The sequence below is a fragment of the Peromyscus californicus genome, unplaced genomic scaffold, assembly GCF_007827085.1.
Source record: "Peromyscus californicus insignis strain IS unplaced genomic scaffold, ASM782708v3 Scaffold_14__1_contigs__length_90479793_seg_2, whole genome shotgun sequence".
NCBI classification, from domain to species: Eukaryota; Metazoa; Chordata; class Mammalia; order Rodentia; family Cricetidae; genus Peromyscus; species Peromyscus californicus.
In genome coordinates this window covers 71,420,265-71,442,605 of record NW_026294436.1, presented here as the reverse complement: position 1 = coordinate 71,442,605, position 22,341 = coordinate 71,420,265, and the positions used below count along the sequence as shown (strand labels likewise).

Here is a 22,341-nt window from a genome sequence, read left to right as displayed (position 1 = left end):
TCGTGTCATTTTCTCACAGTCACACAGATGACAGATGGCAGAGCCAGAGCATAAACTTGGGCTGCCTGACTCCAGAGTCATCCTATTACCTGCTTTCCCTTAAGGGATAAACTTCAAATTTAAGTGAGATTTTATTTGTAGCAGTGAGATGACAGAAAGAGACCCCAGGGGCTGGGAACCATCTGTGTCTCATGTACAGGAAGTCGTTCTTTTCCAACAAAGAGAAAGATGTGGGTTTTTTTTTTTTCTGTTCTTTTTCATTCTTTTAAATACTGTGTATCTCTCTTAGAAGCTTATGAAACCCATGGGTTCAAACACTGGCGTCAGAGTAAAGCAGGGACTCACACATGTTCTTTGAAGAGCAAAACTATTTTTTTCCCTACACATTAGATGCAGGACGCAGGAGTCCTTATTACTCTCCTCCCTGGTTAATAATTACGGTATGCGGTATCAAATCCTTACCTTTATCTAGACATCTGTGTTTTGTTTTTTCCTCTTGTTTTGCTTTCAGCCAGGTGAATTTCAGCAATCACTACTTGCTTAAAGCACATTGATTTTTCTAACACCTGCTAAAAGATCGGGGTCTCCTACCAGCACCCATCAACCAGCAGGACTCAAAATTTCCGTAACAGTTCCTGCCGAGCCTGTCAACCCCACAACCCCAGGAAGGAATGTGGCAGATACGGGCATCCAATACATATTTGTTAAATGAGACAGGAGCTGGATTTTGCAAATATGCGCTGTAATAGAAAAGGTACTGTGCATTGTGCTGAGGACTTCTGGGGAAAAGAGAGAGAGGTCTGGTTTTAGTCACAGGATGCTTTCATTTCTCCGGGCATGGCAGGCTGGCCAGCTAATTGCTTACCCGGAGGAATGCTGTGTCCACCAAATGTAGTAGTATTAATAGGCTTAAAAAATAAAAATCTTATCACCATGAGGCTGTTATTCTCTATCTCCACCTTGATGCAGGAACACTGACTTCCTTTTCCCTCCATGTAGGATTTTTCCTTTCTCTTACTAATTTTGTTATTTGCAGTTTTATACATGTATGTGATGTATTCTAATTCTTTGCCCTAGAATCTCCCTCCCATTTCTATCCATGCTCCTCCCTCATCCCTACCGGTCCCTCTTCCACATTCATACTTTTGATTGTGTTTTATAACCCACTAAGTTTAACCAAGGCCATCTATGTGACCATTGAATTGCAACTATCCGGTAGAGTCCAGCGCAGTGGGCAGTAGATAGACAACTGAAGGCCATGACTTCCCCTCTCTGAATTCATCAGTAGCAAATAGGTCAGCAGTGGGAGTTAGGCCCCTTCCCCGTCTCCTTTTTCCTCTTTTCCCCCTCCCCGCTTCCCTTGTCCATGCCTGACTCTTGATGATAGGCCTGTTTGGGGGTAGATCCACCCACAGCTGTGGTGATCACATGATTGGAATGGCAGTGTCTCGCCCAGAAGACATCTTAGCTTCTCCCTATCTTTCAGTTCTTACATTAGTTCCACCTCTCTCCTGAAGTGTCCCCGAGCCTTAGAGGGGATGGTAGAAATGTCTTGTTTGGGGTTGAGCTCTCAACAATCACCTGATTTGTTTTATTTATTCTTAGCACCTTGTACAGCCATGAGTCTCTGTGTTCATCCTGCTGGATGGACAGAAAGACTTCTCAGTTTAAGGCTGAGAATAAGATTGTCTGTAGGTATAAACATAAATATTTAGAAGGCAGTTTGACATTGTGTCAGAGTTAATGATTTCAGCAAAAGGCAGGATACAAACTTAACATGTAAGTAGACTTTCTATACACCAATGATAAACGTACCGAGAAAGAAATCAGGGAAACACTCCTATACATGATAGCTTTAAAAAAATTACCCTCCAGGAAACCTAACTAAGGGGGCAAAGGACCTCTACAATGAAAACTTTAAAACTCCCAAGAAAGAAATTAAGGCTACGCTAGAGGATGGAAAGGCCTCCCATGCTCATGGATTGATTAATATTGTCAAATGACCATCCCTGCAAAAGCGGTTTATAGATTGAGTGTAATCTCAATCAAAATCCCCATACCATTCTTCAAAGAAAAAAAAAAGTAGTGTTTTCCTTATTCTAAGTTAGGGAAAGTTCAGCATCCCCAGGGCACAGAAGGAGCAGGGAGAAGTGACTTCCCAGCCCACAGGAAAAGTGGGAAGCTACACTTTGGTGGCTTCTCATCTCCAGCTGCAGGAATACCTGGGTGAGACCCTGCTCCCTCAGCGAGTTCAAGTTGCTGTCACAAGGGCTATAAAGGGACACTTGGGCCTGTGTTCTTGTATCTGTAGCCAGACTTCACGAGTATTTTTAGGGTCCCCTTTGTCTCAATCTGATTTCTGCTTGAGACTGTTACCACATGTAGCCTGTGTTGAAATGACTTTTAAACTACTCTCTGGGTAGTGGGGGAGGGGTTAGATCAGAACTGCAGCCTTTAAACCGTTTTTTTTTTCCTTCCTTTCTGAATCTTGTTTTTTTAATTGCTAAATATCCAACAGGCTGAACAGAGGAAACTCAAGTCTAACCCTGGAGGGACCCTGTTTAGTCATTGTCTAGACAGATGAGTGTCCGTAATGGGGCTCTGTTTCTTTTGCTTTGTGGATCAGAAGGTGGTCCTTCCATTCCAACTTCGAAGATGCTAACATTTTCATTTGTTGACCACCAACCTGCTGTCAATAAGCCAAGGAAGGGAGCCACCCACCCACGGACCAACAATTAAGTCACAAACTAGTAGCAAGACAGTGCAGGTTTTGCGCAGAGGAGACCAGGTTAGAGTCCAGCAAGCCTGCTACCCTTTCAGAACCCCACTTTGCTTTTCTCTAAAGTGCGGATTTGCTTTTTAAAACCTCACTTTTTAATGCCTTTTAAAGAAGAAAATGATCTAACACACAGAGATGCTCCAAGCCTCATAAGGACTGAAGAAATTGCCCTTCTTGTATTCATTTCCTGGTCGCCATTGAAGCGCTTAACTCTCTTGCTTTTCTATTGTGAGAATTCAATTGAAAAAGTAGGCATCACAGCCCATGTTTTTAGCATCAAGTTGATAGACAGTGAAAGGAGCGGCCGATGTCGTCTCAAAGGGTAGAAAAGCTGAAGAGGTCCAAGTTTCTGTGAGGGGGAAAATGGTGCAGATATCATTTATAAATACGAGGTATCCAACGACAGTCAAATTCGTAGATTCCAAGAGACCCGGTGGCTGCCGGACACGGTAGCTGCCAGGTCCTGGGGTGGTAGGTGGAGAGCATCTAAGCGTGGCATTTTTAGACTTTCAGTTAAGCCGGAAGAGTGAGCTCCTGAACTCCTCCATACAACAGTGTTGTAGCTAGTCCAACAGGACCGTGTCCAGTTAAAAGTGTGCCAGTGTGAGAGGATGTCAAATGAGGCAGTCTTCCCATCTCCCAGCTTCCTCAGAAAACTTGGTCAAAGCCAAGTTTCTCAAAGTAGATGGCCCACGTTTTTAAACTTGTGTGTGTGTGTGTGAATTCCATGTATATGCTCTGTAGATGTGTGTAGAGGCCAGAGGAGGACTGGGTGTTTTGTTCTACACTCATACCTTTTCCCCTTGAGATAGTATCTTTCACTGAGCCTGAAGCCTAGACTCCTGTCTCCACTTCCCTGGGGCACTGGGGCTACAGGTCTGCTTAGTCACACGCAGCAGCTTTTCACATGGGTACCAGGGACTGAACGCAGGTCCAGAAGCTTGTAAACAATGGCTCTCACTTCCGGAGCCTCCTCCTTCCTGCCCCAAGTGGATGGCACACTTAACTGTCTCGCTCCTTTAACCTTCTCGTCTTAAGTTCTGTATGGACTGTCCCTGAAAGTCTCAACCTGGGAAGTTTTATCTCATTTATTCAGTCCATTCTCACCGTCCATGGGCTGTGTTGTGGGAAGACCACTTGCTTGGAAGAAGAACACAGGCCTCAAGAAGAAAGGTACAAAGGCCCCACCTCCTGGGCTAAAGCACAGTGTCTGCACTCCTCTTGAGCTCCCAGATGCTATGCTTCAGATCACTGGTGCTCTCACTGCTGCTGCTGCTGCTGTCTTCTTAGGATGTGGGATTTATTACTGAATATGATTTGCTGTGGTGTATGAGAGCACAGGGAAGCCTCAAGGGGTGCAAGGCCCACCACTCATCCAAGGGTCCACGGTTCGACTGGGGAATTGTTCAACCCCACAGCCATCAGGGATGAGCCTTTTCTTAGCTACTATGTGTCTTCAGATTCATCTGCATTACACTTGGGGAAACCTCATTTCTTTGAGGTATGGATCTTCCAGCAGCCAGGGAACTTGAACTTGGCTTTACAAAGGACCTCAACTGCATGCTCCTTAGTCTACAGCTTGGTGCTGCCAATGGACAGGATGACCTGGCCAATGTGAATCCTGTGAACCCTGGGGCTTCCCTAAGACACCCTGTATACTTTACATGCCTGCCACTGAGATCAGAGACATCAATAGCCACCAGAAAAAATGTCTCCAAGGTCGCTTAGAGCCATCCACATAGGCAACAGGCTGCATACATTCCTAAGGAGGCTGCTGTTAGTGTCCACCGCACACCAGGCCCCTGGGAGGAAAGAGACTTGATTGACTTAACTGACTGCAGAATTTTTATTCTTTCTGATATCACAAACTTATTACCCCTGCCATCAAGTAGCTTATCTCCTTTTTGTGGAGATAGACTTGTAAAAGAACTATTATACACAATACAGATTTTTTTTTTTTTTTCAAGACAGGGTTTCTCTGTGTAGTTTTGTGCCTTTCCTGGAACTCACTTTGTAGACCAGGCTGGCCTCGAACTCACAGAGATCTGCCTGCCTCTGCCTCCTGAGTGCTGGGATTAAAGGCATGCACCACCACCGCCTGGCTAGATTTTTTTTTTTAAATAAGTAGATTTATAGGCACAGCACAGTGTGAACATACAGGAGGCTGGCAGATAAAACCAACTTGTAAGAGAAAGCACTGCTAACATTCAGAGAGTCTAGTGTCTGCTTGCACAGAGATCAGTCATGGCCTCAAAACCAGAAAGAAAGGGAAAAGTCTGCCTGTTCATCAGCAGTCAGAGGAGAGAAGCAGCTATCTGTGACGTCAACAAACCTTTTCCCACCCCACACTGTGGCTCATGACATCCACAGCCGCTGAATTCCAGTAGAACCCAGTGCTTTGCAAGGCTGTGGCTAGGGTACCTTTGAGTCATGTCTCTTTCAATACAACAGCAATCAATAAAAATCCCCAGTAAAATGTGGTTAACCACAAGGACATCCCTCCCCACCCCCACCCCGTGTCAGCCTGTGATTCATTCAGTTCTGTGCTCTTCACTCTAATATACTCCACACTGGGAGGTACTTACCCTTCTTCCAGGAACGAACAAAAGTCCTACTCTTTTCTGGCCCATGCTTTTCTGCCTAGGACCCCTGGGAAGCTGAGGCCTGCCCAGTACATGTGTGTCTGTGGCTGGGGAAAGCTCTCGCCAGACCCTCGGATAACAGGGTGGAAAGATTTAGTCTGCAGTCCCTGAGGGTGTCACTGAATTAAAAGTATCTTCTCTCTGACTGATGCTGCTCTGCTCTCTCCCACATCGTCGTTGAAATAAGTGCCGACTAAGGCATCTGTTGGCCACCACCTCCTCCATTTTCATTCATTAGGAATGCATTTGGTTTTGTTAGTGTTTCCTTACCTGTTAGGGCATAAATTGTGATTACCTGGGCGGAATGGGTGAGGCCGAGGAGAGGGAAAGGAAAGGAGAGCTGTGGGAAAGCCTTCACCTGTTTCTATGGTGTGTGTGTGTGTTGTGGCTACCCTCCTGGGAAGTCCCAACCCCTCCAGAAGGATGTCTGCTGGCAGTCCACTTGTCACCCAGCAGTCACTGAAGTGTGACCTGCCACCCACAGGGGACAGCTGGCTGCACTGGTACCTAGCGTTGTGAAGGCAGAGAAGGGATGCAGCGTTTTCTGCAGCCTTGTGAGATGAGTCCTTCCTTCCTTCCTTCCTGTCTGCCTTTTTCCCTTCCTTCCTTCTTTCCTTCCTTTCTTTCTTTCCTTCCTTCTTTTCTTCTTTCCTTCCTTCCTTTTTTCTTCCCTTCTTTCTTCCTTTCCTTCATTCCTTCATTTGTTCATTCCTTCCTTCCTTCCTCCCTAATGCCCATTGTCAGTGTTCCTAACTCTTCCTCAAAGGCTTTTATTTTAAGCTTCTGGGGTTAATATCCAGAAGGCAAGTGGAGATCTATGGAAAGGTCTCATTTTTCCAAGTGTGTGTGTAGTGTGTGTGTGTGTGTGATCTAAGCTGGGGAAGACCAGGATAAATGTTCACAGACCATACTACAATGTGGTTTACACCTTCCTTTATGTGCATTGAATTCATTTGGTAACATCCTACTGCATCTAAAAACGTTGACTTGAGGAACCAGTTACCTTGGCTGAGAACCTGCTGTGTTCCTTTTATCCACACTTGGTATTTGCTCAGCAGTAACGGAAATGCTTATGGAGTACTTCCTGTGGCCAGCATTTTGGAGACTTCGATTTGTTTGATGCTAGCATTCATAAGATTTGTATTTTCTTCATTTCTCTTTTGGAGAAACCAAGGCAGAGAGAGGCTAAACTACTTTTTTCAGATGATTAAGTGGCAGAACCATGACACCCATCCACCAAAGATGCTGTTGTCATTCACTCCCATTAAGCAGAAGGTCAAGTCCATGACCAATCGTGTCACCCAAACTTCAGTGTCGTTTACGAATCAGAGCATAAGCGCTGGGAAGAAAATGGCCCAGGTCTAAATATTTGAAGAGATTCCTCTCTGGAAATAGATAACATTAACTATGAATATGCTAAGGTCTGCAGCTAAAAGGAGTAAGCCGTATGTGCAGTTCTCGTTAGATGACTTTTTTTAAAAAACATGAAGTCCTCTGATTAGCAAACAGTACAGATGTTTATAAGCTGGAAGATTTTCAGTATCTTTATTTGAATTGTATGAAGTGGCCAAATGCAGTTTGGCCCCAGGCTGCAGAGTGTGTGTATCTGGTGCCAAGACACAACTGAGCTCCGCCTGAGATGCCGCGCATTCCAGGCCTGTTACCTTGTGAGTGGAATATTTAACAGATTTTTTTTTCCTTTTCTGAGATGAAGAGCAGAGCTAAGTAGGATAGGGGCTGGTTGGACTGCTGGCTATGGAGCTTCTGTGATCAGAGGGATGCTTGAGTGGGAATTCCCTGGGAAGATAAACAAAGATTTGCCACAAACAATCCCTTTGCTGACAATTCAGGACCTACAAGGAGATGACAGAGTAAACCACTTGGGGTGCTCGCCATGTTCCGGACACAGTGCTCAATATTTTGCTTTGGTGGCTCTACTTTATCCTCACTGTCTGTCAGGTCGACTCTGCTGAACCCTCCTCGATACACGGAGAACGTGCAGGCGAGTCATGTGTATGACCCATTGTTAACCCTGTGCTGGTCTGAGTTATATGTTAGCACAGCTGGTTTAGGGCCAGCAGTGCCAATAACTAATGCATGAAGCAGAGCCGATGGGGCGTTGTTTTCCTTTCTCAAACCTTCCCAACTGCCCGAGGAGTCAGGTGGTGGTGTTAAAGTCTTAGGTTCCTGGATACTGAGTAAAAGGTCAAGCTGTTTGCTAAGGGCCACAGTGGTGTGTGGTGGAACTGGGGATAGAACCATGTATGCTGAGTCTCAAGCCTTCAATCTCTTTACCTTCATATACAACATCTTCATTAGCACCAATGACAAGCTCACAGGCAAAACCCTGGAAGTCTGAGCCAGCCTGGCTCTCTACGTCAGAAGAAGAGCAAGTGTTGGAGCAGCAGGATGGCTCCGTGGGCAAAAGCACTTGCTGCTGCGAAGCCTGTCCACCCGAGTTCCATCCCAGGCCCCACACAGGGGATGAAAAGTGACAGCCACTCCTACCTGTTGTCCTCCAACCTACACATGCACTGTGTGGCACACATGGACATGCACACGCACACACTCTCACTCACATACACACACACTTATACACAATGCACACACACACAAATTAAGTCTTTTATTTTAAAGGGATTGTGGGATTGAGGCAGGACTTTAAAAGTTTGCATTGACCACTGTGTCTGTAAGAGCAGCCAAATGAGATCTTTTGGGTGTGTGTGTATGTGTGTGTCTGTGTATGTATGTGTACATGCATGTGTGTATATGCATGTGTGTACATGCGTGTGTGTCTGTGTATGTGTGTATATGTGTGTGCATGAATGTGTGAACATAGGTATATACACATGCAGAGGGGCATTTGGGATGAGGGCAAGGAAGAACTATTTTCAAATTGAAGAAATCACTAGGTGCCAGAGAAGAACACATGCCTTGTACCTTGTTAACTCTCATCCCTTAACCTGATAAGTCAAGGTTAAGGAGACTCCTGCGTGTTGGGTTGCCATTATTATCCTTAATTTATCCACAAAATAAACCCTGAATTCACTTTGAAGTGCTTTCGTGAAAATGCAGCCTTAGTGTTGGACAAGGTCCTGTGAGCTCCTCCACCCCCTGCAGGGCCAGGGCTGTCTTCCAAGGAGAGTGGAAATATAAACAGAAGGACCTCCCTCCCCTAGGCCCCTTGCAGGAGCCCTTATTCAGCTACTGGTCCTTTTGCCTTGGAAGATTCTGCTTAGGTTGAATCTCGCCCCAAAAGCAATATTTTTTGCTAGAGGTGGAAAATTCTAGAAGCAAAGGTGTGAAGTGAAGCTTTTTGGTGAGTGTTGTCCATGGAAGAGCAGTCATCCTTAGCATGGCCTCGATGTGCTCCAAGACACACATTTAGGCTCAGCAGGGCTGTATTCACAAAGGTACTTGATGGCTCACTCCTGACTCCCCCGACTTGGTGGCTGTTTCTAAGTGGCTTGCACTTCTTTAGTAAAGTGAGGAGTCAGGGTTCTTCTTTGTGGACAGTCAGGTTTTTCCTCTTCAGGCCTCAGGGTACTGCTGTGTCCTATGAGCACTGTCTGGGATACGGAGACCACACCCAAAGGATGACTTTACATATTGCATATGGTTAGGGAGAAGAGAGGTGAAGTGGCTGGCTTGAACTGAACTGGCTACCCTTTGGGTAGAGAAGTCTGGTTGTGGAAGATGAATTCTTGAAACCATTACTCCCCATTCCTAGCCCAAGGCTAAGGCATCCTTGGGCACCACATGTGTTTGTTACTCTTCTGAGAGCGCTCCTTTGCAAACCCTGGGAGTGTATGACCCAGGGCCCACTGTTTTTCTTTCACCTACTCATCTCAACTTTAGAAACTAGGCATCTGTGAGATAGGGGAGTTTGTCACCCACCCAACTCCTACTGCATGCATGGGCTTACATTCACATTTCGGCAGATTCTGACATCTCTGCTGGTCAGCATGCACCAGATCAGGTGTCTTCAAGTGATCCTGGGAATGGCCCAAGAGGAAAGACAGAAAAGTGTGGTGGATCTCTCAAAATTCCTCTCCCATTGCAAAGAACAATCTGCATCAAGAAACAAAGACTTTTTGAACTGCCTCTGTGTGTGTGTGTGTGTGTGTGTGTGTGTGTGTGTGTGTGTGTGTGTGTGTGTATGAGTGACAGGCAATGTCATGTGGGCCTCTTTTGGCATTGGGCATCTTGGTAAGAATTCCCAGGAACTGGCACTCCTTGTAGGAGAACTTTATCCACTCACCAATCATGAATGTGTGGCGTGTTTTGTTTTTTTCTTTTTCTTTTTTAATCAAAGGATTTAACCACAGCTGTTGTGTAGGGGACTCACAAGATGTGGGACACAGGGCATGAGTCAGGGATTTAGAAGTTAGAAGTTTCAGTGGATTCAGCCAGTGACTTCTGAAGAACTTTCCGTGGAGGGTATTGCAAGTAGGGGCTATGGTCTTTGGGTTTCCCCATCAGGAAAGGTGGAGTGTGAACATGTACTGGTGGAAAAGCACCACATTCTGAATCTCAGAGTCACTGTGCAGTGACCCAGGCATGCTTGCCCTCTGCCCTGTACTCCTCTCCACACCACCGAGTTCACCATTGGTAAAATTTTTTTGGTTATTTTAACAGTTCTATAGAAATGAGGTGTACAGAAAGTTTATTCACAGGTTATTTAGAACACACAAAGCAATTCACTCTTTGCCCTCCAGAACATCATTATAAAGAAGAAAAGGAAGGGTTGGGGGTGTGGCTCCGTGGTAGAGCCCTTGCCCAGCATAGACAAAGCCCCATGAGATCCATCCCTAGCACCAGGTGAAGATGGAGAGGAGGGAGGGGAGAATGGCATTAAACATCATGAGTGTTGTGAATACTTTACACATTGGGAATGTACCTTATTTTCAATGAACATTTTTCACAGTTCATTGTTTTATAGGACTAGAAGTTCCTTTCTTTCATAAGTAATTAACCCAAGTAGCTGTGTGTATTGAAGTAGATTTAGAACAATGAAAACAATGTGGTAGAAAAGCATTAGCAGGTTCATGGGGTATTTGAAAGTTGTAGAAATGCAAACATGCTAAATGCACTCTATTCTCTCTCTCTTTAAACATCTTTTAAACACTTAATTATGTGTGTATGTGTGGCTATGTGTACTGGAGTACAGTGCCCATGGAGGCCAGAAGAGGGAGTTAGAGCCCATGGAGCTAGAATTACAGGTGGTTGTGCACTGCCACATATGGGTGCTAGGAACTCAGATCTTTTGGAAGAACAGCAAGGACTTTTAACCACCAAGCCCCTTTCTATTCTGTTGATAGAAACAAATTTGGATAACAAATTCTACCTGAATCTTGAAATGAAGGCTTGAAGGTGTGCTATAAACCAATTCTTCTCTGGCTTCACCAATTAGCTGTGGGGTCTCTAATACGTTCAGTTCAGGCAGGGTGGTTCTACACTGGAAACAAGGACATTGGACCCAATAAAACCCATGAAGGAAAGGAGGGAGGGCAAGTAAAAGGGGGGGTCCCACCAAAGTTTGTCATCTCAGAGGCTAAGAGGCAGCTGGACAGAGCAAAGGCCGGCTTCCAGGCCTTTGGCAGTTGTTAACATGGAGTCCTGTGGTTTGCCATGTGGCTCTCTCAGTGCAGGCTAACAGAACTACCTCACTCTCCTAAGTCCACTCATCTGAAAAATGGGGGGGAAAAGGGAATTGCCCTGGAGGCATCCTTATAGGCAGCACTGACATCATGAGGTCAGACTGAGCTACTGTGATTGGCCTGAGACCTACTGAGTCTGGCCTCCCAGGTACTGACTCAACACTTATTTGAGTCACCTGATTTTCAAGTTCAAGGACAGTTCATACATACCATAGGCTCTGACCAAAAAAGGGCAGGAGGTGAAACTCAGATATCTGAAGAACTATTGTGAGCATGAACTTGAGGGTGACCTGTGGGGAGGATCCACAAAGCTAGGATGTTTACAATGGACTGCAGGCACTTGAGAGATCTCCAGTGAACACTCTGCACCTCCTATACCACTGTCACCCATAGAACCAGTGACAGTGACCTTATCTGTCTCCCAAGAGGGACTGGGGTTTACACACTGAAGCCCTAGTGAGCCCTTCTGAGTCTGAGTGAGTGGCAAGGGGATTCCCTACAAGCTCATGACCTGGGTTTCGCTCTTTTGTCCACTCACTGGGACTTTGTGGTGGCCTTATTTGCAGACTGGAAGATGAAGCTCAAAAGGTATTTAGGGGCCAGAGGATCAGCTAAGAACATGTCATCAGGTGCTCATTTTCTGAGGATGGCTTCTAGGGCTACATGCATTGCACACTGTTACTCAATACAACTTAGCAAGACTACTTCTTTCCATGAAAATGGACATATTTGGGTCTGTCTAGAGCCGGATGAAGTGACCTCTACTTCACAAGCCAAAGGTTGAGTCTTCTTCAAAGTCGTATGACTTCAGAGGCCAGTGGGAATTCCTCCTAAGAGGCAGCAGTCCTTGGTCAGAACCCTTGATCCTTTGGCCATGAGACTTGGAAGATTTTCCATGAAGGATTTAGCAAGGGTTTAAACGTCCACATGTCAGAACAAGACTGAAGTTTCTTCTTTGAGCCTCAGCAGACAGTTCTGAGTAGGAAGTGACAAAAGTCTTGGCCAGAGAAGGCTTGCTGAAAGCAACAAGTGATGTGGGTCCCATGTCATCTCTTTCAAAACATAAATTCACTTTTTATAAGCGTGGTTCTGCTGTGATGCTGCCTGGCTCCTTTTCCATCTTTTCTCTTCGGGAAATTGACTGTTGGAGCAATTAAAACTAGTCTACACTACTGTGTCACAGTACAGTATGACCTGTCATCCAGTTCTCCCCTTGGACCTCATCACAGGAGACTCTGGCTGCTCCCAGGGGTGGCTCTGGTCCCTTCTGTGCCTAACTCTTCTAGAGCGTTCTTCCCTGTACCAAGTTTGATTGTTCTTGGATTTTTCTTTTCTCATTCTCATCCCTTGAAGGACTACAGAGCAAATCTTTATGAGGCAGAGGCAGGGAACAGTAGAAAGACTGTGGGCCGGGAATCAGGCAGACTTGGTCACAATTTTCAGCCAATTTTCGGTTTCAGCCCCATGCATTTGCACAGTGGCTTGTCTGCTGGTAAACCCAGTTCTTCACTCAGCAGACGGGTGGGGATGAGAAATTGTTCAGTCCACAGTGTGTACTCCCCGTGCCCTGGCAGTTATGTGAGTGAGATAGCCAAAAGACACTGAGGTTACAAAAAAGATGGTTATGCCCAGGAAAGCACTCTGTCAATTGTGTTCACCTGTGGGAAGTGCTGATGGCAATTCCATTTGCTGCAAGTTTCCTTATATATCTGGCTTTCCGGGATCTAATCGGTTGTCAGTCTTTTTTGTTTGTTTGTTTGTTTGTTTTGCTTTTCAAGACAAGGTTTCTCTGTGTAGCTTTGCACCTTTCCTGGAACTCACTCTGTAGCCCAGGCTGGCCACGAACTCACAGAGATCCACCTGCCTCTGCCTTCCGAGTGCTGGGATTAAAGGCGTGTGCCATCACCACCCAGCAGTCATCATTCTTTTATAAAAACAAACAAAAACTTTTATTACATTTACTGTGTGTGTGTGTGTGTGTGTGTGTGTGTGTGTGTGTGTGTGTGTGTGTGTACACGAGCACACGCATGTGCTGACATGCCACAGTGCACCCATGGAAGGCAGAGGACAACTTGGAAGAGTTGCTTTTCTCCTACCTTGTGGGTCCTGGGGATCAGACAAGTAGGTCATCAGGCCTAGCAGGTAGCTTCACAGACTGAGTCGTGTCACCTATCCACACCAACAACTCTTTCAACCACAAGAGCAGGTGGTTTCCTAAGACTTCTCCTACTGAGTCAGGATCAGCTCTGCCACAGGTTCCTGTTACCAATAGTTACAAGTGATGCAGCAGGAGCAGCCCCAAGAGCCATGCTGTTTGATGGGTCCTTGAGGCAGAGAAAAAGATGGCTCTGTCTACATGTTTTTCCATATTGCTGCTGTCTTGAGATTTGTGACATTTCCTGTAGTCCTTTATGGGAAAGACATCGACTTCAGCTCAGAGTACACGTTACTCTTCTCTTTCGCTCCCACTCCCAGAATGGTGTTAATAATATGACTCTGCATTGAGTATTTGCTATGTTCACATTTCTTGCCTTTTGTCATTCTTACAGTTGTTCTGAGCAGTGAGCGCAGTGAGGATAGGATTTAGATACAGCATCATTTTCTATCCCTGACTCAAGGCTGTCTGCCACAGCTCAGGGAAGAGACTTTGATTTTAGTGTGGTCATATTAAAAAGTTCCATGGCCCAGAGGACCCAGGATTTCTACTCAGGACAGCTGTTTCTCAATGGGAATTCCCACTTGCCTTTAAACTCATGTTTCTTCGAGGAAGACCCATGTCCTCCTGTGTCTACGAACTGAGGGGATATTTTCAAAACTTTAGTTAGATCCAAATAGCTAATGGCTATGCTTGTGAAAGTAAGTAGACTTGGTAAATTCAAAATGAAAAATAAGAGTGAGGTGTTATTACTGCATGTCACCTTTTCATAGCACTATAAACACCTAAGAAGAACTCTGTATTACTCCATGACAAATGTTGTTAAAATATAAGGGAGAGCTGGGCGGTGGTGGTGCACACCTTTAATCCCAGCACTTGGGAGACAGAGGCAGGAGGATCTCTGTGAGTTCAAGGCCAGCCTGGTCTACAGAGAGAGTTTCAAGACAGCTAGGGCTATGCAGAGAAACCCTGTCTCGAAAAATAAAAGAAAGAAAGAAAGAAACAAACAAACAAAAAGCACAAGGGAGAAGCTGAGTGTGCTTGCCAAGAGCTAGAAATACGCCCTCTGAGTGATGAGCCGAGGCTGGACCTTCCAGGGTGAACAGAATTTCTCTCATGTCAAGGGTTTCTAGGTGAAGCATGATGTAGGTATGTTGGCGTGCCAGAAGCTCTTGGCATGTCTGGAGACTGGAAATGATATGGTGTGCTTAGAGCAGTGGAGAGAGCACAGTGTGGAGGTGGCAGAGTGGCAAGGCGGTGACAGAACACTCCTGCATCTGGAAAGGGAGTTTGGGGCCACAGGGTGATGAAACTGTCTGTTTGAGTATTTTAGGTGTATTGAGACTTCACCTGTTGGAGGAAAGGATGATTAAAAATGGAGGTAGGCTTGCTTCATGTTACTGTATTCTCACTGAAGATGTGTGTGTGTGCTGTGTGTTTTGTTCAATGAAAGTAAGTTTTAGTGCAGTGATAACACCTTGCCTTTATCATTTTGCATTTAGCAAAACCAAACACTTTCAGCATGCATGGTCCTATGGGGTCTGGCTAGAGTCCCATAAGGGGATCCCGAGTTCATAGGTACAATGAGGCTGTGGGTTTCCCCGCAAGGTAACATGACTTCAGAGGCGAGTAGGAATTCCTCCTGAGAAGCAGCAGCCCTGCGTAGAAACCTTTCATCCCCCTGGCCATGAGACTTGGAAGATTTTAACTGAAGGGCTTAACACATGTCAAAACTAAAATCAAAGGCTCTTTACTGAGCTGCATCAGACAGCCTTGGGTCAGGGGTACAGAACAACAATGGTCTTGACCAGTGAGAGCCTGCTGAAGGAACTTCATTCCAAACAAGCCTGGCTAGAGCATGGGGAGTGCATGCCTACTGTGAATGTCAAATGTCGCCAGGGCCCTCCCAGCAACACATGGTAAAGTATTGTCCAAGATCTTTAGTAGACATGGGGGAACTGGTTCATGTGTGATGGTGTCATGGTGCCCACCGTCAGATCTATAGTGGACCCCAACCTTCCTCTTAATACTCACTTCTGCTCGCCCCTCCCACATGGCACATTTCAGATTCCTCCAGAGCCCCGGGGGTCACTGTACAGGAGCTGTTCATGCATGACTTTCTCACTCCCTTTTACCCTCACCAGACTCACAAGACAAGATACTGTGATTGAAGCCTGGAGACACAGTCACCTCTATGTTGACCCTCTTTATTATACTGGACTCAAAATGCTTTTAGGATTCCGTCTGGACAAGACAGATATTTTAGAATGCTGAGCACGCCCTTGAAGTTCAAGATGCTGTCTCTCCTCTTTGCCTCTCCGTGTCTAACTCCTCCTGGCATTAGGCTGCATGGACATACATACAGCGTAAATACTGAGACAGTCTATCCATGTCCTTTGCAGGACTGGGTGCTGGAAGCAGAGGCCCCAGGCACCTCAGAGAAATGGATGTAGAATCAGACCCTGTGTGTAATTAGAGCAGGACTATGGAAAAGGCACATTTAGTTCTAAGAGCTCCCAACTTCCCTCCTAAAATAAGGTCATAGACAGTCAGAGATCAAGCGGGGGTTGCTGTTGTTTCTGCTACTTGAATATGCAAATATGGTTTGGTGTGTATGCATGCATGTGTGTGAGTGCACATAGGTATGGGTATGTGCATGTATGTGTGTGGATGCACATGTGTGTGTGTGCATGTGTACATGACTGCAAGTGTGTGTGGAAGTCAGAAGTTGATGTTTGCTGTCTTCTCAATTGCTCTCTGCCCTACTCACTGATGAAGGGTCTCTCACTGAACCTGGAGGTTGCTAATTGGGCTAGTCTACCAGTCCAGTTTGCCTCAGGCATCGCCTGTCCATGTCACAAGTTCAGTTGGTGGCTTTTATGTGAGTTCTGAGGATCCAAACTCCAGTCCTCATGTTTGTGTGGTGAATACTTTATCTATTGAGCTATCTACAGAGCCCCAACTAGAGTTTTCAAAAGTCTGTGTTGGGCTGCTCCAAATGCCTGCCGCATGTCAACTGAGCTCTTGATGGAAAGGAATTCACAGCTGTCCTCTATCCAGAGGAAAATTTAGGAAGTACATTAAACATCAGGACAATTATGGATTGTTTTGAGCACCCAAAAGTGATTTTTGTCCCTGAGTGTGACGATCATTTTGTCACCTGTGCTATTTTGCCCATCGCTATAATTGCCTGTGACCCAGGTTCTCCTTGCTCATCATGAACAAAAGAGCAGGCCCATCGAAAGACATCTTCATCCCCCAGTGAATCACAGGGACGCCACCATATGCTCTCTCTTTCCCTCCCTCTTCTTTTCCTCTTTCTCCTTCTTCTCTTCCTTCTTCCTCCTTCTCACCTCCAGCCCGTTCCCGTTGTACTGTACAGGGAAGGGCATTGTATACTGTGAGCGGCTGGCAGCTGATCCCTGAGCATAAATCATCCTCCATCATGGTCCCTTCCAGGTACTGTCACCCTCAGGCTACTGTGCACTTAGAGGAGGAGGCTTCTGCACTTGGTACTAAAAAGAGCTGTTCACAGTAACAACCAAGAGAAGGAATCCTTTCAGAGCTGGTTGAAAGGCAGCTTATGTGTTTGAATGTTATTCTATCTCTTCAGGCTGGAATATAATGAAGGTTTCATAATTGACCTTCGTAGTCTGCTTGCCTTAGAGTGCATGCCACAGGGAATGTGTGGCTCCACTGGCTACTTTATATTTCACAGGGGAAGCTAGACTGGAACTCAGAAATTGTCGCAGTCACTGTTCTATTGCTGAGAAGAGACACCATGACCAAGGCAACTCTTAGAAAAGCAAGCCTTTAATTAGGGGCTTGCTTACAGTTTCAGAGGCTTACTTCATTATCATCGTGGTGGGGAGCGTGGCAGCAGCTGTGGTAAGGGAGATGTAGCTAAGAGCTACATCCTGGTCCACAAGCCAGGGGTGGTGGGCAGAGACAGAGACAGAGAGATTGGGCCTGGCATGGGCTTTTGAAACCTCAATGCTCACCCCTAGTGACACACTTTCTCCAAGGCCATACCTCCTCATCCTTCTAATCCTCTCAAAGAGTTCCATTCCCTGGTGACTAAGCTTTCAAATGTGTGAGTCGTGGGTCCATTCTTATTTAGACCACCTCAGGCATCAAGCATGCAGCACTGAGTCAGCACTAAGAGGTACAGGGAGTCACTTCAATCAAACCATTCGGGCTCTCTCTGGACCATGGCTTCCTCAGTAGAAAAGGGAGGTACTACTACTCATTTTGCAAAAGTACCAGGCTCATGTGAAATAAGAAAGATGGAGGCACCTGATGTGATGGGAAGACCCAGGAAGACCCCAGGGACTGTGGTTAGCATTCATCAGCATCCTGTGGCTTTTAAGTGTTTGAGAGAAAGGATGAATTTGCTTTTATATGGTGCTTTTGCTTAACACATATTTTATATTCTAAGAGATGTTTGCCTAGACCTGGAACTAGCTTGTAGGATGGGAAATATGGTAGGGTCAGCCAGCCTGAGCTCCCGAGACTCTGCCCAGGAGCATCTTGGTTGGGAGAGTGAAGGGGAGTTTGCGGTGGTGGCAGAGGAGGTGTGTGAGTCCCTCCTCTTGGCCACAGTGTCAGGGTGAATCCCCAGGTGTGAAGGGCACTGCAGAAAATCAGGAGAGCTAACAAGTGACTCTGGTCCCGGCTCCTCTGGCCAGTGTAGACCAGTGCACTCGGGCAGAGTCACATGAGCACGCTGTAGTACAGTATGTAGTGTACAAATCAGTCATGTAAGAAATATAGATTCTAGATCTGTACTTCTGTCTTCTTCTACACACAAATGCTAAATTAATTGATCTGGAGGCAGCTGTGGAGCTGCCCAGTTCTTCGTTTGTTTACACAAACAGGAATCTTTCTGACATGTTTAATCTTTAAAAGGGATCTAACGAGACCATGGCAATGTGACAAGAAGTAGGTGTCTTCTATGATACACCACACATCTCCTGCCATAATGAAAGATCCCACTAACTTCAGGGTATAGGTGAACAAGCAGACGAACTCTCCTTTGTGAAAATCTCCCACCTCCATACCTTTGTTTACTGTTACCTTTACTCAAGTTACGTTGGTATGTGTGTGCATTCCACTGTGGCATTCGGGAAATTCTCTATTCGCTTTCACCCTAACACGTTGGCAAAGTAATGGCCTATCTTCTGCAAAACTCCTTTTTAAAGATGATTTAATAAATACTGTCAAGACACATAGGAAAGCCACTGACAAGATTAAATAGTCATTTACGCCATTTCATCTGCCCAGCTGCCTATGTGAACCATGGCTGTGGGGGCTTCTGGAGCCCACTGAGTTTTGACCCCGGTCACAAAGTTTTCTCCAAGCCTCCGGGTATTGTTTCTGTCCAGTATTCTTTCCCAGTATCCCTCAGAGTGGATCAAAACATGGACATTCTGTGGCCTCCCCACACAAAAATAATGAGTGCAGCTCAGCTGTAGAGCTTGCTCTCACCTAGTTCAGTTACGAAAGTAGCACATTAAACATTTGGAAGGGCTTTGCCATGGACTGCTTCTGCAGCGAAGACTCTAGATTTGAAGACCCTTTGCTCCTCTTATAAATGGTGGCCTGGCCTTGAAGCCCAGAGAGCTACTCGGTGCCCAAATGAACAGATTCTTAAAATAAGCACCGCACCCCTGGCTGTGCTCCAGAGTTCCCTCATGGTCCAGTTCATCTGGATTCTTGTAATTCCTATATGCTCCCCTATCTTAATTGCCCATATCTGTGTGGCCAATACAAACAGCATGAGGGAAGAGCGTACACCCTGTGCACATACCCGTGAGCCCCCAGAAAGCTCCATCCTGGAAGCCTGTAGTGTTTTCTGTAAGGCACCAAGTGGCTGGCTGTTGAAATGCCAGTGTAGGTAGTGAGGAACTCAGCCATCCTTCCGAGCAGTTCACCCACCCACCTCACCATCTTTCCAGTTCAGATGGAGAGCTGCCATTTAACACAAAGAAAACTCCGAACTGGTCACTCAGCTTTTGGAGGATATGCATTTGGAAGCTAGTCTCAGTGCTGGTTAGTACAGGTTGGGTGTGCTGGGACGAAGTGGATTCCAGAACTTTGCTCAGCCTTGCCCTGTTGGCCATTTTCAGTAGGCGTACAGCTGGCCTGCTGACCTATTTTGAAGTGTACGACTAGGTAAATCAGAAGCCCCTTCACGGTGACAGGTGACAGCGTAGTTTCAGACTTGGCTGCCCCAGCTGGAGTGGAGCAGCACAGTGCACAGGGATGGAGTTTAGTGTGGATTGAGGACTCTATCCACTTCAACCCTTTGTTCCTTAGCTGTGAATGTAGGTCATCTAGAGGAATAAGCAAGACTATTGTTCTGACTTGATACCCTGTCCCCTGAAGCATCCTGTAACAAGATGATCAATGCCCAGGTCCACTGTGTCCACCTTCAAATTCCTCTCAGTGTGTTCTACTGCAAAATCAGCTCCACCAAACTAAATCCACACAGAATAGTGATAAGTGATAAACCCTGCACACAAAGATGCCTCCGCATATCTGTGTAGGATGGTGGTGTCTTGGCCAGGTGTAGTGGCCACACCTTTAATTCCTGCCCTTGTGAAGCTGGCAGATCTCCATGTGTTCCAAGCCAGCATGATCTACACAGCAGGTTCCACTCTAGTGAGGGCTATTTAGTGTCTCTCTCTCTCACACACACACACACAAACACACAAAAGTCTATAAATTAGTTCCCATGGATGAGTCGAGTCGTATTTTATTATGCACTTGAAATGCATAGAATTGTAGTGTGGATGAAAAGTAAAAATAAAATAAAATATCCACAATATGAGAGAGGGGTGTTTCTTGGGGTTTTTTTTGAAGTGTAAGTTCAGGGCAGGTAACAGTCCTCCATGTGCCTCTATAATTATGTTCAGGCTGAAGGGAGTGAGTTTAAGATTGAAGCAAAAAGAACAACCAGAAAAAGTGAACATGAAAAACAGTGAAAGGACATAGGGGCTTTTGCATAGAAAAGATATGGTGAGGAGAAAAACATTAAAAACTGGTCTCAGAATTTTTAAGCAGGGCTGAGGGGAAATCAGAAGCCGTTGTCTTTGGGGACAGACCTGGGCCTCCCCTGGAGCCCTGTGCTTGGCCTTTGTCTGGAAAGAACGTTTGTACAGTGGGAGTTTTCAGAGACAGCTGAGTCTGAGTTCCGAGGGTTTTGTCTTGGACAGTCAGAGGGGTTGGACACCGCTAACACTGAGCACACCTGAGGGCCATCAGTCCCTCCACACACACTCACATCACTCCAAAGAGTCGCAGAGACTGAGCGTCACAGTACTTGCTTTACTTCCATCAGACTGGGTCATCAGGATCGTCTATTCCTTTTCCTATTTGTTCTCTGCCAAGTCATGGATTTAAGATGTTCCTAACAACAGTCCATGCCACTTGGCTCCGTTGGTGAATAACTTTACCATTCTAGCAGGGTGTGCCCTGCCACTTACTAACTCCAGCTTTAAGGCAGAGCAGTGCATCAGCATAGCATCTCAAAGTGGTTAAGTGACTGCCCTTCAAAAAGGAAAAAAAAAGAAAGAAAGAAAGAAAGAAAAGGTCATAAGCAAAAGCATAAAGGAAACATGAAGAACTCAGACTGGCTGTACTGGTTAGTTTTTTGTCTGTTTGATACAAAGTGGGGTCATCAGGAAAGAGGGCACCTCAACTGAGAAAATGCCATCTGATTGGCCTATAGGCAAGTCTGGGGGACATTTTTCTTGATTAGTGATTATATGGGCGGGAACAGCCCACTATGGGCAGTATCATGCCTGAGCAGGTAGTCTTGGAGAATATTAGAAAGGTAGCTGAAGATGAGCCTGAGGAGCAAGCCCGTAAGCAGCACTCCTCCATGTTTCTGCTTCCGTTCCTGCCTTGAGTTCCTGCCCTGACTTCCCGTCATGATGGGCTGTGACCTGGGAGCTGGGAGCTGAAAGAAACTCCTTTCCCCTTAGGTTGTTTTGATCATGTGTTTTATCACAGCAGTAGAAAGCAAACTAGGATCCTGGCTGTGAGCTGTTTTTGTGTGTTTGTTTGCTTGTTTTTAAGATTTGGGCGCAATTTTCAGGCTAGTAAGAAGCGGCTCTGCCTGTGATGTGAAGCTCACAGTGAGCATACAGAGCTTAGGAAGGAAAAGTGAGATTGTCCCATAATGTCAAGGGCTGTGTTTTTTAACTCATGCTTTGCCAGTGTTTGGTGTAGTTGTAGAAAGATCCTAATCTTTCAGGTTCTCAATCTGTCAAGAGAAAGGAAAATGAAATATGGTTCTTAGTAAGGGGTTCAAGATGACTTGTTAAATTGCTTAGGGTACAGACATTGATATTGTGGGGTCTCAGCCTTTTAGATGCCATTGGTGGTTCAAAAGGGTGACTGGTATGGATTGTCTCCTGGACATCAGAGAACAAAATGCACAGATGTTTTGTTATCTGTCTGTCTGTCTGTCTGCCTGCCTGCCTATCTACCTACCTATGTATGTATGTATGTATGTACATACGTATGTATGTATGTACATATCTATCTATCTATCTATCATTTATCTATCTATCTATCCATCTATTATCTATCTATCTATCATCTATCTATCTATCTATCTATCTATCTATCTCTATCTATCTATCTATCTATCTATCTATCTATCTATCTATCTATCTATCATCTATCTATCTCTATCTATCTACCTATCTATCTATCTATGGGTGTTTTGTGTGTGTGGGGGGGTGCGTGCTCACCCACACCATGTTCATGCAGTGCCCTTGAAAGCCAGAATAGGGTGTCAGATCCCTGGAAACTGGAGTTGCACTCAGTTGTGAGCCACCACGTGGGTGCTGGGAATGAACTCAGATCTATGTAAGAGCAGCTAGTGCTCTTCACCCTTGAGGCATCTCTTCAGCTCCCAAAAGCATAGTTTAAAGGGAAGAAAGAGAGGAGAGAAAGAGAATGAAGCAGAAGAGAGAGGAGAAAGTGAGAGGGAGAGAAAGGGGAAGGGAGGGAGGAAGGGAAAGAGATGGGGAAGGAAAGGAGGGAAGAAGAAAGGAAGGCAGATGTGGATGAAGGAAGAAAGGAAGAAGGAAG

General features: G+C 45.7%; 1 protein-coding gene and 1 non-coding gene across 4 annotated transcripts in view; one reads left to right on the top strand and one right to left on the bottom strand.

The window, feature by feature from the left end:
• The window catches only part of Tgfb2 (transforming growth factor beta 2), an 89,646-nt gene that overhangs the window by 27,644 nt on the left and 39,661 nt on the right, over positions 1-22,341 (top strand). The gene's annotated exons all lie outside the window — the stretch shown is intronic.
• LOC128110251 (small nucleolar RNA SNORA70) lies at positions 4,486-4,620 on the bottom strand. Its single transcript, XR_008218195.1, has one exon. It is a non-coding gene; the product is annotated as a small nucleolar RNA SNORA70 (small nucleolar RNA).